General features: G+C 42.0%; 1 long non-coding RNA gene across 1 annotated transcript in view; it reads left to right on the top strand.

Annotated features, from left to right (window-relative positions):
* The window catches only part of LOC122705545, a 32,238-nt gene extending 15,647 nt beyond the window's left edge, over positions 1-16,591 (top strand). The window contains exon 3 of the long non-coding RNA XR_006344130.1: positions 15,596-16,591. This is a non-coding gene — a long non-coding RNA (uncharacterized LOC122705545). The remainder of the gene's footprint in view (positions 1-15,595) is intronic.
* Positions 16,592-18,053: the final 1,462 nt, after the last annotated feature.

Raw genomic sequence — 18,053 nt, 5'->3', positions numbered from 1 at the left:
ATTTCTTTTAAATTCCTCTGGAACACAGACTTTTGGAAAAGGAGTAGACAGAGTAGAATGTTTTAGCTTCTACCCTAAGAGTAGGTGTGACGTTCAGGGCTTAGGAGAAAGAAATACCGGTAAATGTAAAGTCTTTTGGCTTTTATGTCTCTAAGAATGCCAAATTTATGCTGACCCCACCTGTATGTCCACTGCAACCAGATGCAGGGGGCGATCAGCCTGGACCCTGGTCAATAGGTAATGCCTGTTAGCATCTTTCCTCAAGCCCTGCTCCATGGAAATCTCCAAGAGGACACAATATCTTACCTTGCTGGCTGAAAAAAAAAAAAATGCACAGCTTGAAAGTTGAAAATTATGTTTTACTTGGCAGACAAAGTGGAGGACTTAAGCCTGGGACACAGCCTCTCTGATAGCTCTAAGGGACTACTCTGAAAAGGCAAGGGAGGAGCTAGGATATGTAGATATTTTTGCAACAAAGACCAGGAAGTCAGAATAGCAAAAGATTACACTTAATTATAGAAAACCAGGTATCTCAAATTAAGACATTTAGTACTTCTCTATGTATGGGAAGATGCAAGAGTCAGGGCTCACTGAAATCACTCCTCAGCTGTCTGGGGCCAGTATCCCGTACTTTCTCATCCTGAGTCTCCGCAAGGCGCACCATCAGGGTGACTGCAGCTGACTGCTAGATGGCAGGCATTCTCTTTCTATCCTGAGTTCCCTCGGGGCTCACTTTGGGGGCCCTATAATGTGATGTCTTGATGGCTGCAACATCATGTATTTACTGATATGGCAAGGAACGCTTTCTCATTGACAACCTAATCAGAGTTATCTATGAGTCAGTTATACAAGGAATTGTACAGGGTTACTATACAGGAGACACACAGGAGTTTTACAGGGAGTTATACAGAGGGCAAACAGGCCTTTGAGTAGCTGTTAGTTCAGATTAATAGAATCAATTGTTAAGATATGAACTCTTGGGCTTCAGTTTTACCATAGTTAACGCTGGAGTCCCTGGGTTTCAGGGAAACGAGTGAGCCAAGAACTGCAAGCTCTTAGGTGATGGGAGGCAGGGGCAAGGGAACCCCATCATGTCCCATTTTGAGCTCTTATGCCCAAATCAGGACAAGGGGTTACCAGGGCACCTCAGGATGAGGATAGCTCATATGATGAGGCTTGTCTTATATTTCCATTCTGGTGAAAGAATTTTAAAACACAAGGGAAGAGGTTTGGGGTTCAAAATGGCAGATTTAATGATAGCATTTATCATCCATCTTTCTCAATATCTACATTTATTTTTTCTGTAAATTCACTTTTATTGGATTCCACTTATAAGTGAGATCATGCATAATTTGTCTTCTTCTGTCAGATTATTTCACATAGTATAACACTCTCAAGTTCCATCCATGTTGTCAGAAATGGCAGGATTTCTCTTTTTATGCCTGAATAATATTCTATTATATATCTCACAGCTCTGTTATCCATTCATTCATTGATACGCACTCAGATTTTTTCCATGTCTTGACTATTATAAATAATGCTGCAATGAATATGAAGGTGCACTGGTGTCTCTTCCAGATAGTGATTTCACTTCCTTCAGATATATACTGAGAAGTAGAATTGCTGAATCATACGGTAGATCTATTTTTAATTTTTTGAGGAACCTCCATAATGTTTTCCACAGTGACTGTACAATTTACATTCTCACTAACAGTGTTCTAGGGTTCTCTTTTCTCCACATCCTTGCAAGCATTTGTCTTGTTTGTCTTATCTATTGTCGCTTTCATAACAAGTATGGTGAGATATCTCACAGTAGCTTCAACAGTTGTTTTCAACTGTAGTTCTTGCAGTTCCCTGATAATCAGCACTATTGAGTTTTCTTGTACCTGTACCTATTCCAGTCTATTGCCCAATTTTTAATCAGATTGATTTTTTTACTATTGAGTTTGAGTTGCTTGCATATTTCGATACTAACCCCTTATTAGATGTGTGCTTTGCAAATATTTTCTTCCTGTCCATAGGTTGTGTTGACTTAAAATTATGCAGAGCTTTTTAGTTTAATATAGCCCCACTTTTTTTTGTTTGTTCATTTGTTTGCCTTTGTTGTTTATGCTTTAAGTGTCATATCCAAGAAATCATTGTCAAGACCAAAGTCAAGGAGCTTTTTCCCTATGTTTTCTTATAGGAGTTTTATGATTTCAGATCTTATATTTATGTCTTTAATTTTGAGTTATTTTAGTGGTATAAGATAGGGATCTTAAATTCATTCATTTAAAATGATAGTTCCCTGGTGGCTCAGATCTTAAAGAGTCTGTCTGCAATACAGGAGACCCAGGTTTGATCCCTGGGTCAGGAAGATCCTCTGGAGAAGGGAATGGCTACCCACTCCAATATTCTTGCCTGGAGAATTCCATGGACAAAGGGGCCTGGCTGGCTACAGCCCATGGGATCACAAAGAGTCGGACACAACTGAACTACTAACACTTTGACTTTCAAAGGGATAACAGGAACAAGTTCCTTACATTAAAGCAGATGAGGGTGGATGACAGATACAGACAGTTTCTGAAAAATAGAAAACTGGAAGAGGAAAATGGTGGTGCATGAGGCTGGGTGGGGAAGCTGCTACTTAAAATAGAAGCCACAAGTCAGGGAAACGCTCCCAGGGAGGGCACTAGTCCAACAAAAGAACCATGGAAAGGCCCCCTAGAGGCGAGAGAGGGCCAGGGTGAAACGCAGCAAAAAAGCAAGAGTGTTAACAGAGATTCTTAAGTAGTGAATTATACCCATCATCACCCCCACCCAACCTCCTGTGGATAGAATACTTGGGAACAGAGTTCCTCCTACCTCTACTCCCCCAGATAAAATCAGATTAGCATCAGACATCTAGACATCTCATTTGAAACACTGGATGTTAGTAACACAATGGAGCAACACCTTCAAAATTCTGAGGGGAAAATTACTTTGAGCCTAGAATTATATAGTAAAATTAAAAGTTACTGATTTTTTCAGATTTTAGAATAAATCCATGAATGTAGTACAAATGGTTTAATTATGGGTACAAAACAGTATATAAATGACGGGGAGCTTGGGGATGTCAAAGTGTAGATGAGAGAAATTAGAAGATGGGAGTTTTGAGGGAGTTAAAGGGAAGGTAGGGCCCTTAATCCTACTGAGTCGGGAGTTACTGTCAGCAGAGTAATGGCCCTTCAGAGATGTCTACGGCCAAATCCCAGGATCCTGAGAATATATGAGGTTAAATAGCAAAGGTGAATTAAGTTTGCAGATAGTGTTAAAGCTGCTAATCAGCTGACTTGGAGATGGGAGATTATCCTGGATTATTTAGGCAGGCCCAATGTAATCATTTATTTACTCAGCAGCCAGTCAGCTTCAAGCCTGACTGGGTCAATGTAAACAAGCAGTGTATAGGCAGTCCTCGAATTCATATAATTCCCAGGCCCATCAATTTCACTGACATTGACTTAGTTAAATAAACCAGTTCCCTAACAGCACAGTTCAAATTTCAGTTACTATGGTATATTAGTTGTCAGTAGTTAGGTCCACAAATCCGTCCCTATGTAACACGTGCTGCAAGATCAGGGACCAGTATTCACCTTACTTCTCTCAAATCCTGCTAGGGATTGGTCACCGCCCATCTGTTAGTCAGTTCCCTCGGATGGCAGAGCACATTGTTATGCTGTCTCCTTGTTAACCATGTGATGCTTTACAAAGTGGATAACCAGATTTGGCCAGTAGAGACAAAAGTGCACAGGAGAAATGAAAACGATAAAGCTAGAAGTGAGACGAACACAGATGGAGTTGTAGAAGAAATCACTGGTTGTGGGAATGTTGGCCCTGCTGCTGTTCTAGGGCCTCTAGATATGCAGCTAGAGGAACTCAGTGCAGGCAAGCTTATCATCTTAAAGGAGGAAGGTTGTAATGAGAACGATGAGAATGTCCCAGAGGAAGTGATGGTAAGAGGTTAGTTGACATTCTAATGGAAATAATCCTGCCTCAAGGAGTTGCAAGCTGCCTGCTTGCTTCAGAAGTCCCAAAGGTTTGACCAAACCTATTGATGTCATAAGTAGGAAAACATCAACTGGATGGATTATTAGGCAGCTGCTAGCCCACAACCTTTTAGGGCCAGCAGAGAGAAAATGCTAATTTGCCAACAAGGTCCATTATCCAGGTTCACACTCAGTATGTGTCCAAGCACTATCCAGGAATTTTCCAGACAGACTTAGGATGACTGGATCCCTCCTACAGAGAAAAATTGATGAAACATGGGTGTTTTTCTTTGTTTGTTTCTACTTGTAGTTATGGGATCCTTCCCTACTGTGACACCCATGAGGGGAAATTGTTACTTAAAAATGAGCTCCAAGCAAGGATTTACAAGTAGTGTTACTCTCAGCAAACAGAATGCTGGGAAACGTACATTCCTTCAAAGAATAAAAGGCAAGAAAATAGCGCTTTTCAGGCATCTATCAGCAACTGTCTAGATTCTAAGATGTGAGAACTCCAGGTTTGCCCAGAGGCCCTAATTTCCAGGGTCAAGGCGGTATGTTTCCCTGCACTTTCCGATCCTTGTAAACGCATTCCTTGGTCATACTGGGACTGGCCATGAGGAAACAGGCTGCGGGAGTGTGTCTGAGAGTGCGGGTGCCGTACTGTTGTTACCTAGATTAGTTGACATTCCACTGGAAATGGGCCAGCGGCTAGGAGTCGCAAGCCGCCTTCTGCTTCACAAATCTCAAAAGGTTGACCAAAGATATTGTTGTCACAAGTAAGAAAACAGCAATTGGATGGATTTTTAGGTAACCGCTAGGCGGCACCTTTTTAGGGCCAACAGAAAGAAAATGCTAATTTTGCCAAGAAGGTCCAGTATCCAGGTTCACACTCAGTATGTGTCCCTGCAGTATCCAAGAATTTTCCAGACAGACCTAGGATCACTGGATCCTTCCTACAGAGAAAACTTGATGGAACAGACATTTGATGTTTGTTTGCTTTTCCCTGTGAGTGAGGGGGTTTTGCCTACTGTAACACAGGTGAGGGGAAATTTTTACTTAAAAATGACCTCCAAGCAAGGATTTCTGAGCAGTCTGTTGCTCTCAGCAAACAGAATGCTGTGAAATCTATGTTCCTTTGATGAATGAAAGGGGAAAAAGAGAGTGATTTTCAGGAATCTGTCAATCAGCAACAGTCTAGATTTTAAGATGTGAGAACTCCAGGTTTGCACAGAGCCCCTCATTTCCAAAGTCACAACCAGTATGTTTCCTCGCATTTCCAAGCCTTGTGAACCCAAACCTAGGTCATACTGGGACTGCCCATGAGGAAACAGGCTGTGTGTCTGAGAGTGCTGAGTGCCGTCTAGTTTTGTTACCAAAGGAGTTTACATTCCACTGGAAATGATCCAGCGGCAAGGAATTGCAGCCGCACTAAGAAATGCTGCTTCTACCATTAGGCTCCAAATCCCGTGTTAAGAAAAGCAGATGTCCCTGTAGTTAGAGAGCTGTGTAAGGGAGCCCAAGGACAGATTGCACCATTTGCTAATTAAAGAGTTCAGTGGGGAGTGTTCTGTGGGTGCTGACTTGCACACCTGTTCTCAGCTGAATTTGGTGAAAGTGCCCTGGGTGATGACTTCCCACTAAGAAGTGGCAAGCAGCGCTGCAACAATCCTGCTTTCACAGGAAGAATATAGTGATTTTCCTTACTGCCTGGATTTCCAGCTTGAAGATAACACTTTTCCCTCCTCATTGAGAGCTGTGTAAAGACACTCGTAGCATACACACAGTGCACCGATTCTGAACAAAAATATCGGTGGAGAGTGTTCTGGGAATGTGGATGGCCATGCCTGTGTTTACCCTGATCAGGCGAAACATACTGTCAGATGACGTCCTAGCAAGAAGGGGCAAGCAGTCTGATTCTTGAGAAGTGAAGTTACTTGGCCGTGAGTGACTCCTTGAGATCCCATGACCTGTAGCCTGCCACGCTGCTCTGTTCATGGAATTTTCCAGGCAAGAGTATTGGAGTGGGTTGCCATTCCCTTCTCCAGGGGATCTTCCTGACCCATTGATCAAACCTGGGTCTCTTTCTCTGCAGGCAGCTTCTTTGCAGTCTGAGCCACCAAGGAAGCCTATATGTGTGTGTGTGTGTGTGTGTGTGTGTGTGTGTGTGTGTGTATGCAATGAATATTACTGGCCATCAAAATGAATGAAATAATGCCACTGGCAGCGGCATGGATGGACCTATTTTCATGCTAAGTGAAGTAAGCCAGACAGAAAAAGATAAATATCATATGACAGCACTTATGTGTGGAATCTAATAAAATTATACAAATTAACATATACAAAACAGATATGGCTCCACAGACATGGAAAACAAACATTTTTACCAAAGGGGAAGGAGGGGGAAGAAGTTAGGAGTTTGGGATTAACATATATATATACTGCCATATATAAAATAGATAATCAACAAAGACCTATTATGTAGTATGGGGACCTATACTCAATATTTTGTAATAACCTCTAAGGGAAAAATCTGAAAAAAGATACAGATATACATGTATGCAAAACTGAATCACTTTGCTATACACCTGAAAACTAACACAGCTTTAAAAATCAACTATGCTTCAATTTTAAAGTAAGCTTAGAAACAAGTGTGCTCAGTATGAAAGTCTGAAGAAAGGAGAAAGGAGGGAAGGAGAGGAGAAAGGGAGAAAGAAGAAATAAAAAAGCAAGATGGCGTTCAGCAAAGCCAATTAAATTTGTTTGGTCCTTGTAAGAGTTCCTGAATAGCTTCCACTCTGTTACATATTCTAACAGAAGTAAGACATCTGATCTGTTGATAATTATATTTTCTTGATTATAATCTTTTGTTGAGAGCAAAAGCGATGGTTTGGGGGGATTACCTATGCCCACTTATCCTCAGAAATCAGAATAGTTATGCTAGGGCATAAGATCGTTCCACCTGGTTCAGAATCAGTCAGAATGGCTGATGATTCAAATTTTTTTGGTGCATTTTAAAGGGACTAGTGAATATTGGTCAACATTTGTTTCTTCACTATTCCTGAAACAATTCTTAAGTATTTTATTGAAACAACTGCTAAATCATAGAAAAAAATTCATTCTCACCCTTGCACATTGAGAATAGCCTCTCATGCTTTGTTGTTGCTGTTCAGTAGCTCAGTCACGTCCGACACTTTGTGATCCCATGGGGCTCACCAGGATTCCCTGTCCTTCACCATCTCCCAGAGCTGGCTCAAACTCATGTCCATCGAGTTGGGGATGCCATCCATCCATGTCATCCTCTGTCGTCCCCTTCTCCTCCCACCTCCTGGATTTTGTGTCCTAGCTCCTGCCACTGATTTGACCTTCTTCTTGGTACCCAACCCCAACAAAGCTTGTCTGATCCTGTGCCCCTTTACAGAGCTTATTCCCGCAGTAGATTTCAACATTAACTCATTATTGGCTGTTGAGTTTTATTTTCTCTTCTTCAATAAATATGCATGGTTCATATAGGAGTTCATGATCTGAGCCACAGTCATCTTCCAGTACTGTTTTTGCTGACTGTATAGAGCTTCTCATTCTTTGCCTGCAAAGAATATAATCAATTTTATTTCAATATTGACCATCTGATGATGTCCATGTGTGGATTCATCTCTTGTATTGATGGAAGAGGGTGTTTGTTATGCGGGCTTTCTCTTGGCAAAAGTTTGTTAGCCTTTTCCCTGATTCATTTTGTTCTCCAAAGCCAAACTTGCCTGTTACTCCAGGTATTTCTTGACTTCCTACTTTTGCATTCAAGTCCCATATGATGAAAAGGACATCTTTCTTGGGTGTTAGTTCTAGAAGTTCTTGTAGGTCTTCATAGAACCATTCAACTTCAGCTTCTGATTACTGTGATATTGAATGGTTTGCCTTGGAAATGAACAGAGATCATTCTGTTGTTTTGGAGATTGCACCCAAGCACTGCACTTTGGACTCTTTTGTTGACTATGGGGGCTACTCCATTTCTTCTAAGGGATTCTTGCCCAATAGTAGATATAGTGGTCATCTGAATTAAATTTAACCGTTCCAGTCCATTTTAGTTCACTGATTCCCAAAATGTTGATGTTCACTCTTGCCATCTCCTGTTTGACCACTTTAAATTTGCCTTGATTCGTAGACCTAACATTCTAGGTTCCTATGCAGTATTATTCTTTACAGCATCAGACTTTACTACCATCACCAGTCACATACACAACTGGGTGTTGTTTTCACTTGGGCTCCATCTTTTCATTCTTTCTGGAGTTATTACTCCATGCCTCTCCAGTAGCATATTGGGCAAGTACCGACCTGGGGAGTTCATCTTTCAGTGTCATATCTTTTTGCCTTTTCATACTGTTCAAAATAGATTCAAAGGTTGATAGAGTTCCTGAAGAACTGTGGACAGAGGTTCATGACATTGTACCGGAGGCAGTGATCAAGACTATCCCTAAGAAAAAGAAATGCAAAAAGGCAAAATGGTTGTCTGAGGAAGCCTTACAAATAACTGAGAAAAGAAGAGAAGCTAAAGGCAAAGGAGAAAAGGCAAGATATACCCATTTGAATGCAGAGTTTCAAAGAATACTAGGAGAGGTAAGAAAGCCTTCATCAGTGATTAATGCAAAGAAATAGAGGAAAACAATAGAATGGGAAAGACTAGAGATCTCTTCAAGAAAATTAGAGACACCAAGGGAACATTTCATGCAAAGATGGGTTCGATAAAGGACAGAAATGGTATGGACCTAAACAGAAGCAGAAGATATTAAGAAGAGGTGGCAAGAATACCCAGAAGAACTATACAAAAAAGATTTTCATGACCCAGATAACCACGATGGTGTGATCACTCTCCTAGAGCCAGACATCCTGGAATGCAAAGTCAAGTGGGCCTTAGAAAGCATCACTATGAGTAAAGCTAGTGGAGGTGATGGAATTCCAGTTGGGCTATTTCAAATCCTAAAAGATGATGATGTTAAAGTGCTGCACTCAATATGCCAGCAAATTTGGAAAACTCAGCCATGGCCACAGGACTGGAAAAGGTCAGTTTTTGTTCCAATCTCAAAGAAAGGCATTGTTAAAGAATGTTCAAACTACCACACAATTGCACTCATCTCACATGCTAGTAAAGTAATACTCAAAATTCTCCAAGCCAGGCTTCAATAGTACATGAACCATGAACTTCCAGATGTTCAAGCTGGATTAAGAAAAGACAGAGGAACCAGAGATCAAATTTGCTGGGGTCCAGCCTCGGCAGGATCCAGGGGGTACCCTCAGGATGAACGGTGTCGGTGAGAGATAGAAGACACGTGAGACCAGTCTTGATAAGGCCAAGTCTGTCTTTTATTTTTTGACAACAGTTTATATACCCTCACTCAGAATGTATCCAAGATACAAGATGCTTACTCATGTTTATACAGGGTTAGTTTATATTACATCAGTTTGTCCTTAAGGAAGAACAAGATGCTTTCTGCATTTTGTTTCTATAATAAATCTTTACACATTATATTTTGGCCTTGGGGCTTATTAACATTTTATGTAAGTCAGGTGAATGTAAACCTATTTTCTGTTTCTGTGGTGATCTTAACAGAAGAGTTACAGTCTCACAGGGCAACAGTACAGCATGTCACAACATAGTAAAAATATGACCCTGTTAATACCAACATCAATTCTTCTGCAAAAGTTGTCAGTTAAATTTATCTAAAAGTTTTACCCCATACAGACTCTGCGGCTTTAATGAGGCAGCCTCTGCCTAGCACTCCTGGCTAATAATTAACAACTATTTCATTGTTACAACACTAGGGCTAAGCTCTTGTTTTTCTAGATCTACAACTATATTAACAATGGTTTCCATACCACAGCCTTAGCACACTAAAAGCAAAAACACAGCAAGCAAACGTTAAGCCGATAACCACTTTTATAATAATTTTTTCTTATATTTTCTAATAGGGCTCCTTCACCCCCCCAAAGGGCTCTGTATCTATTAGGGCCTTTATATGATCAGGTTCTTTATGCTAATTAAAATAATATAAGCAATCATGCATATTAGCACCAAGGGCATAAACGCATTTGCCAAACAAACTAAAATACCAGCAAAGGAGTTTAAATTAAAACACTCCTTTCACCCTGGATAATCTCATAAAATACCACCACCCAAAAAACTTATTGATTAAAGTCCTAAATTGATTCTTATTTGAAAAGAGATCAGGGAAGGCCTTCTGCCTGCATCACAAAAATTAGGGAGTAGTCTATTGAAGCAAGCATCAGAAAAACAGATACCATCTTTAAGGTGAGCACTGGGGGCAGCTTTGGGGCAGCTTTTTGGAATCCCTGAAAACCTGATCCGCCTTGCCCACCAGGTTTTCTCCCCATGACCTTGTCATGGGTGGGATCTCGTGAGCTAGCCTGTTCGAAATCCTTGAAAACCTGATCTGCCTTGCCCATCAGGTTTTCTCCCTCATGACCTTGTCATGGGTAGGATCTCGTCTGTTGGCTCCCGGCACAAATTGCCAATATCCTTTGGGTCATTGAAAAGCAAGAGAGTTCCAGAAAAACATGTACTTCTACTTTACTGACTACGCCAAAGCCTTTGACTGTGTGGATCACAACAAACTGTGGAAAATTCTGAAAGAGATGGGAAAACCAGACCACCTGACCTGCCTCTTGAGAAATCTGTATGCAGGTCAGGAAGCAACAGTTAGAACTGGATATGGAACAACCGACTGGTTCCAAATAGGAAAAGGAGTACGTCAAGGCTGTATATTGTCAACCTGTTTATTTAACTTATATGCAGAGTACGTCATGAGAAATGCTGGGCTGGATGAAGCACAAGCTGGAATCAAGATTGCCGGGAGAAATATCAGTAACCTCAGATATTCAAATGACACCACCCTTATGGCAGAAAGTGAAGAAAAACTAAAGAGCCTCTTGATGAAGGTGAAAGAGGAGAGTGGAAAAAGTTGGCTTAAAGCTCAACATTCAGAAAACTAAGATCATGGTCTCCGGTCCCATCAGCTCAGTTCAGTTCAGTTCAGTCACTCAGTCATGTCTGACTCTTTGCGACCCCATGAAACGCAGCACGCCGGGCTTCCCTGTCCATCACCAACTCCCGGAGCCTACCCAAAGTCATGTCCATTGAGTCAGTGATGCCATCCAACCATCTTATCCTCTGTTGTCCCCTTCTCCTCCTGCCCTCAATCTTTCCCAGCATCAGGGTCTTTTCCAATGAGTCAGCTCTTCACATCAGGTGGCCAAAGTATTGGAGTTTCAGCTTCAACATCAGTCCTTCCAGTGAACACCGAGGACTGATCTCCTTTAGGATGGACTGGTTGGATCTCCTTAGGGGGACAACAGAGGATGAGATGGTTGAATGGCATCACCAACTCAATGGACATGAGTTTGGGTAGGCTCCGGGAGTTGTTGATGGACAGGGAGGCTTGGCGTGCTGTGGCTCATGGGGTCGCAAAGAGTTGGACATGACTGAGCGACTGAACTGAACTGAACACAGTCAAAGGCTTTAGTGTAATCAGTGAAGCAGAAGTAGATGTTTTTCTGAAATTCCGTTTCTTTTTCTATGATCCAGTGGATGTTGGCAATTTGATCTCTGGTTCCTCTGCCTTTTCTAAATCCAGCTTGAACATCTGGCATTTCACAGTTCACATCCTGTTGAAGGATAACTTGAAGGATTTTGAGCATTACCTGGCAAAAATTTGAAATGAGTGCAATTGTATGGTAGTTTGAGCATTCTTTTGTATTGACTTTCTTTTTTTTTTTTTTTACTTTCTTTATTATATATTGGAATAGTGCAGATTTCCACTATGCTGTTTTAGGTGTCCAGGAACTTGATTTGAATGTATCTAGATATATATCTATTCTTGCTCTGAACAGTGTGTTCAGTAGGGTTTTCTGTGCAGCTCACTATTTTTCTTTATGATTATCTATTGGATATGTATTCGTGTGTATGTGATAATGCAAAAGTCTTACTTTACCCCTCTCCCTAATTTTTTTTTTTTTTTTTTTTTTTTTGGTAATTGTAAGTTGGTTTTCAAAGTTTGTAAGTCTTTTTCTGTTTTGTACAGTAGTTCATTGGTATAAATTGATAGATTCCTCCTGTAGGTGATATCTGATGATATTTCTCTCTCTCTGATTTACTTCACTGCACATGGTAATGTCTTGGTCCATCTTTGCTGCTGCCAATGGCATTATTTAATTCTGTTTTATGACTGAGGAGTATTCTAGTGTCTAGCTGTCTCAATCAGTCTTCCATTTTTGGTCTCTGGCTGTGTTTGTTGATTCTCCATCTCGGCTCTAATAAATAGTGCTTCTCTGAATATAGGGGTGCACGAGTCATTTCAAATTATGATTTTCTCTGTATCTCAACCCAGGAGTGGGATCATATGGTTCCTGTGTGTTGAGTTTTTTAAGGAACCTCCGTGCTGTTTTCCACAGTGGCTGCACCCATTTACACCCCCACCAAGAAAGAAGGAAGATTCTCTTTTGTCTCTGACCCCTGCAGCATTTATTCTTTGCGGGTCTTTCTGACGATGGCCATTCTGACCATGGTGAGGTGATTCCTCAGTGTTGCTTTGATTTGCATTGACTTGATAATTAGTCATGTGAACTTTGTTTCCATGTACTTTTTGATCCTATACAGTGTGAGTACAGTTTGCCTGTTGAAATTGGCTTCTTGAACGTTGACCCTGTTTTAAATTCATTGTTTTGTGATTTACCCCCAAGGACTTCACTTGAGGGCAGGTGTCCTTTCCAGCCCTGCCTGCCTTGTGAATATTCAGAGCTGATTCAGTTCAGTTCAGTTCAGTCACTCAGTCACGTCTGACTCACTGCGACCCCATAGACTGCAGCACACCAGGCTTCCCTGTCCATCACCATCTCCCAGAGCTTGCTCAAACACATGTCCATCGAGTCAGTGATGCCATCCAACCATCTCATCCTCTGTCATCCCCTTCTCCTCCTGTCCTCAATCTTTCCCAGCATCATGGTCTTTTCCAGTGAGTCAGCCCTTCGCATCAGGTAGCCAAAGTATTGGAGTTTCAGCTTCAACATCAGTCCTTCCAATGAACACCCAGGACTGATCTCCTTTAGGATGGACTGGTTGGATCTCCTGCAGTCCAAGTGACTCTCAAGAGTCTTCTCCAACACCACAGTTCAAAAGTATCAATTCTTCTGCACTCAGCTTTCTTTATAGTCCAACTCTCACATCCATACATGACCACTGGAAAAACCATAGTCTTGACCAGACAGACCTTTCTTGACAAAGCAATGTCTCTGCTTTTTAATATGCTGTCTAGGTTGGTCATAACTTTCCTTCCAAGGAGTAAGAATTTTAATTTCATGGCTGCAATCACCACCTGCAGTGATTTTGGAGCCCCCAAAAATAAAGTCAGCCATTGTTTCCACTGTTTCCCCATCTATTTCCCATGAAGTGATGGGACCAGATGCTATGATCTTAGTTTTCTGAATGTTGAGCTTTAAGCCAACTTTTTCACTCTCCTCTTTCACTTTGATCAAGAGGTTCTTTAGTTCTTCACTTTCTGCCATAAGGGTGGTATCAGCTGCATATCTGAGGTTACTGATATTTCTCCCAGCAATCTTGATTCCAGCTTGTGCTTCATCCAGCCCAGCATTTCTCATGATGTCCTCTGCATATAAGTTAAATAAGCAGGGTGACAATATACAGCAGCAATTGCAACTCTCCGGTATGAGCCGGTGAGACCTCAGGAACTCAGGAAGGAGAAGAATATCAGCTCTCTAGCAGGCATCAGACTGCAGACACTCCCTAAGGTGAGCCCTGAGGAAAGGAAGCTCAGGATGTGAAAACAGGATGCTGGCCCAGATAGGTGAGGTGCATGTGAAAGGAATGATTTCCGTGAGCCCTGACTCTTGCATCTTCCCATACACAGAAAAGCACTAAATTCCTTGACTCAGGATGTCTGGTTTTCTTTAACAGTAATCTTTTGATATTCAGACTACCTGCCCTTTGTTACAAAGCTCTGTATAAGCTGGCTCCTCCCCTCCCCTCCCAGGAGCAGTTCTCTCAGGGTTGCTTGAGATGGTGTCTCCTGAGCTTGAAGTCCTAAAAATTCCCACTGAATAAAACATAACTCTTAACTTTTAGGTTGTGAATATTTTTTAAGTCAACAGGAATATTGTAATTTCATTCCCATTTTCATTGTTTAAGGAAGCTCCACGCTGTTTCTATGGGCTTCCCAGGTGATGCTAGTGGTAAAGAACCCACCTGCCAACACAGTAAACAGACGTGGGTTCGATCCCTGTGTGGAGAAGATCCCCTGGAGGAAACCCACTCCGGTATTTCTTGCCTGGAGAATCCCATGGACAGAGGAGCCTGGTGGGTTACAGTCCATAGGGTCAAAAAGAGTCAGACAGGACTGGAATGCCTTAGCATGCATGCACACTGTCTGCATCGTGGCTGTTCCCAGTTGGCATTCTAGCGTCGATGGAGGAGGGTTCTCGTTTCTCCACACCCTCTGCAGCCTTGGTTCTTTGTAGAGTGTTTGACATTGGCTGTTCTGACCAGCGTGAGGTGATACCTCATTGTAGTTTTGATTTGGATTTCTCTAATATTTAGCAAGGTTAACATCATTTTCTGTGATTTTTTTTTAAAGGGTATGAGTGAAACATCTAGCAATTGGCTTTTGAACGTCTGCCCTGTGTTTTGACGAACACTCCTAGAACAGTCCTTGAAGGCAGGTGTTGTTTACTCACAACCCCATGGGCCTTCTGAATATTAAGTACCCATCAGCACAGCTTTACATGTTGTTGTCATAAACAGTGCCAGCAGCATTTTTTTCATGCCCCTTTCTTCCTTTTTTCTGTGCAATTTCATTTTGATCTTACATTGGAAGAAAAAAGTTGATTTCCAATGTTGTGTTGAAGAAGGAATTCGTAGGGCCAGGACTCCATCTCAGGCCTATCTGTGCTAATCATGCTCGGCTGCCTCTCCAGTGGACTCTGAACTCTCTGCTTAGTGCCTGTGGGAATGACAATGGAAGGATAAGACCCCCTCCGGACAGGGGAATCTTGAAGATCACATCCAGGTTACTCATTGCCTAAGAGGAAACATACCGTAATCACCCCTGTCTCCGGACAGGTCATAAATTTTTTCCATATCTATCGGGATGTAATCACAGGCTTATCGATTATTAACTGGTTAGAACGTGACCACAAGCTTATTGATTATTAACTGTTTGGAATGTAACTGCGGGCTTATTGATTATTGATTGTTTGAACACATAACACGTGAATGATGGGGTTATTGTAGTTGTATTTACCCTACCTTTGTTTATCTAAGTCTCAAGGGAATTGGGGTGGTGGGTTTGGACATGTACACATGGGGTATAAAAGATTTTCACAAATGCTGGTCGGGGTCCTTGGCTAAGAGGAGACTCTGCCTTGGGCCCGCTGGTGTACTAAACTGCACTCCACTATCTGCATTGTCCTTCTGAGTGAGTCTGTTTCCCGGAGAGCGTGGCTATAACAGTGTTTGTGTAAGGTGTACAGGAACTTATTCAGTCATGCATAAACGCGTATCTATTCTTTTTCAGGTTCTTTTTCCCATATACAGAAGATCCTAAAAAGTACTGAGAAGTAAGAGTCAGAGAAGAGAAAAAAAATGCAGCAAGAGGTGGTGGAGGTGTTGGAAATAAATGCAAAATCTAAGGAATGTAATCCTGTAGAAGCAGGGCTCTACATATTTAAAGCACGGAAACTGGATTCTGGAATTCTTTACAGTGGGGGCATTCTCCCTAAGAAACTGCCAGAGAAGCCAGCCACCCACCGTGCCTACTGGCTTTGATTTTGAAACGGAGAAAAGAATCAAACAGCGAGAAGCAGAGTGTATTGGAGGATAAACACTTTAAATTTATGTGAAGCCTTGCCCTTTTCGCATCTTGTTAGGTGTTGTGGGTGTTCCTGAGAAGAAAGAAATTCCACTCACTGTCCCCAGGACTCCTGCCTTTGCTTGGAAGAAGAGAACCCCAAAACCCACTCAAGAAGATGAGGATGAGGAGCAGTCAGTAGTGATAAGAGCTCAATAACTGTCCCTTGATGGAATACCTCTGAAGCCCAAAATCCCGGTGAGGAGAACTATGGAAATGCACCCTTTCTCTTTTGATTCAAAAAAGTCACTTACAGAAAGAGAAGAAAATAAAACAGCTGCAGAAAGGGGAGGTGCCCAAGTTCTAGGTGCTTCCTTTGCCTCATTTTACCCCCATTAACCTGCAGGAAAAGATGAAGCACACAAATCAAGTGGAGCCTTCTGCTTGGAGCCTGGCAGAAGAGGTGCCTGAAGGCACAGACTTGGGTTCTCTCCGTGCCCCGGTGACAAAGAAGTCTCCTCCTGGTGTGATGGAAAGAGCAGCCCTGGTTCCCAGACGGTGTGTGCAGCCGAGTCTAGCGGTGGAGTCGACTAGAACTTGAGTGGTACCCACTTAGTCACTTATAGTAATTTGTGTTGCTTCCATCCTCCTCCTCTTTTTTAATATGTCAGAATAGATAGTTGATTTAGTTTGTAATTTATTCACTTAAAGTATGATTTTTACTGCTTTTATCCTTCACTTTTTATATTTTATATTTAAAAATAAAGATACTTGATTTAGTTTATAGCTTATGTCTGATTCTTTCCTCTTCTCTGTGCAAAATGAATTTGGAGTTAAGGAGCCCTTTGCTATGAGGAGGGAGCCTCGTTAACCACCTGACGAGGAAGAGACGTGACTGATTTTGTGTCCCTCACCGAGGTCGTCTGCTGGCTTCAGGCAGGGCCGCTGTTCAGGCACCTTCTGCCCTTGTTGGTGCTGACAATGGGGGAATGCTGAGCAGGACATGTTTTAAGTCCTCCTGTGACCTGGGCTGGAATCAGTCTTTGTCTTGGTGAAAGTGAAAGTCGCTTACTTGTGTCTGACTCTGCGACCCCATGGACTATACAGTCCATGGAATTCTCCAGGCCAGAATACTGGAATGGGTAATCTTTCCCTTCTCCAAGGGATCTTCCCAACCCAGGGATTGAACCCAGGTCTCCCGCATTGCAGGTGGCTTCTTTACCAGCTGAGCCACAAGGGAAGCCCAAGAATACTGGTGTGCGTAGCCTATCCCTTCTCCAGGGGATCTTCCTGACCCAGGAATTGAACCAAGGTCTCCTGCACGTGGGTTCTTTACCAACTGAGCTATCAGGGAAGCTCAGCTTGACTGAAAATTAAAAGCAGTTCCATACTCCTCTCAACAGTGATTCTTAGCATTTATACCTCATCAACACCATACGTGTTCTCTTTCCTCCATGTCTTCTCCACCGTTTGCCTTTGTAGACCGAGGATGGCCTTCCAAACAGGTGCAGTGTTCCCTCGCTGTGGTTTTGATTTGCGTGTCTCTAACAATTCCTGATGTGCAGCACATTTTCATGGGCTTTGATTGTGACTAATATTGTCTGTGGAATTGACTGTGGAAATTTTCTTCTTCACAGTCTGCCCAGTTTTTATTTATTTTCAGTTAGTTACCCATGGAAGTTTTTAAAGTGCCAGCAGCATTTTTTAAGGCGCCCATTTAGAGCCCAGCAGTCTTTGTGAATATGAAGTGTTTATAAGTGTTGCAGTGAAATAAAAAATAGTTTTCTTTTTCTCTTTTGCCTTTTGAGTCCTTGTCTCCTTTAACTGTTCCTGATCTAGTCTGCATTGATAATTAAGTTTCCTTCTTTTCAGAAGACCAACCTGTTAAGTAAGCTATATCCTACACGTGTGTGTGTGTGTGTGTGTGTTAGTCACTCAGTTGTGTCTGACTCTTTGTGATCCCATGAACTGTAGCTCACCTGGCTCCTCTGTCCATAAAATTTTCCTGGCAAGAACACTGGAGTGGGTAGCCATTCCCTTCTCCAGGGATATCCCACACATATCGCCCTCTAACTCTGCATGAGCCATACTTTGCTTCTATTATCTTTTAATTTTAGGCTAGTACACATATGAGTACTTTATGGTACTCTCTCTGCAAAACTCCCCTTATAGTTTGTTTTCCCCT

Source organism: Cervus elaphus, chromosome 12, assembly GCF_910594005.1.
Source record: "Cervus elaphus chromosome 12, mCerEla1.1, whole genome shotgun sequence".
In the NCBI taxonomy this organism is placed as follows: Eukaryota; Metazoa; Chordata; class Mammalia; order Artiodactyla; family Cervidae; genus Cervus; species Cervus elaphus.
Note: the sequence above shows the minus strand (reverse complement) of the source record. Positions and strands in the feature narration are given on the sequence as shown.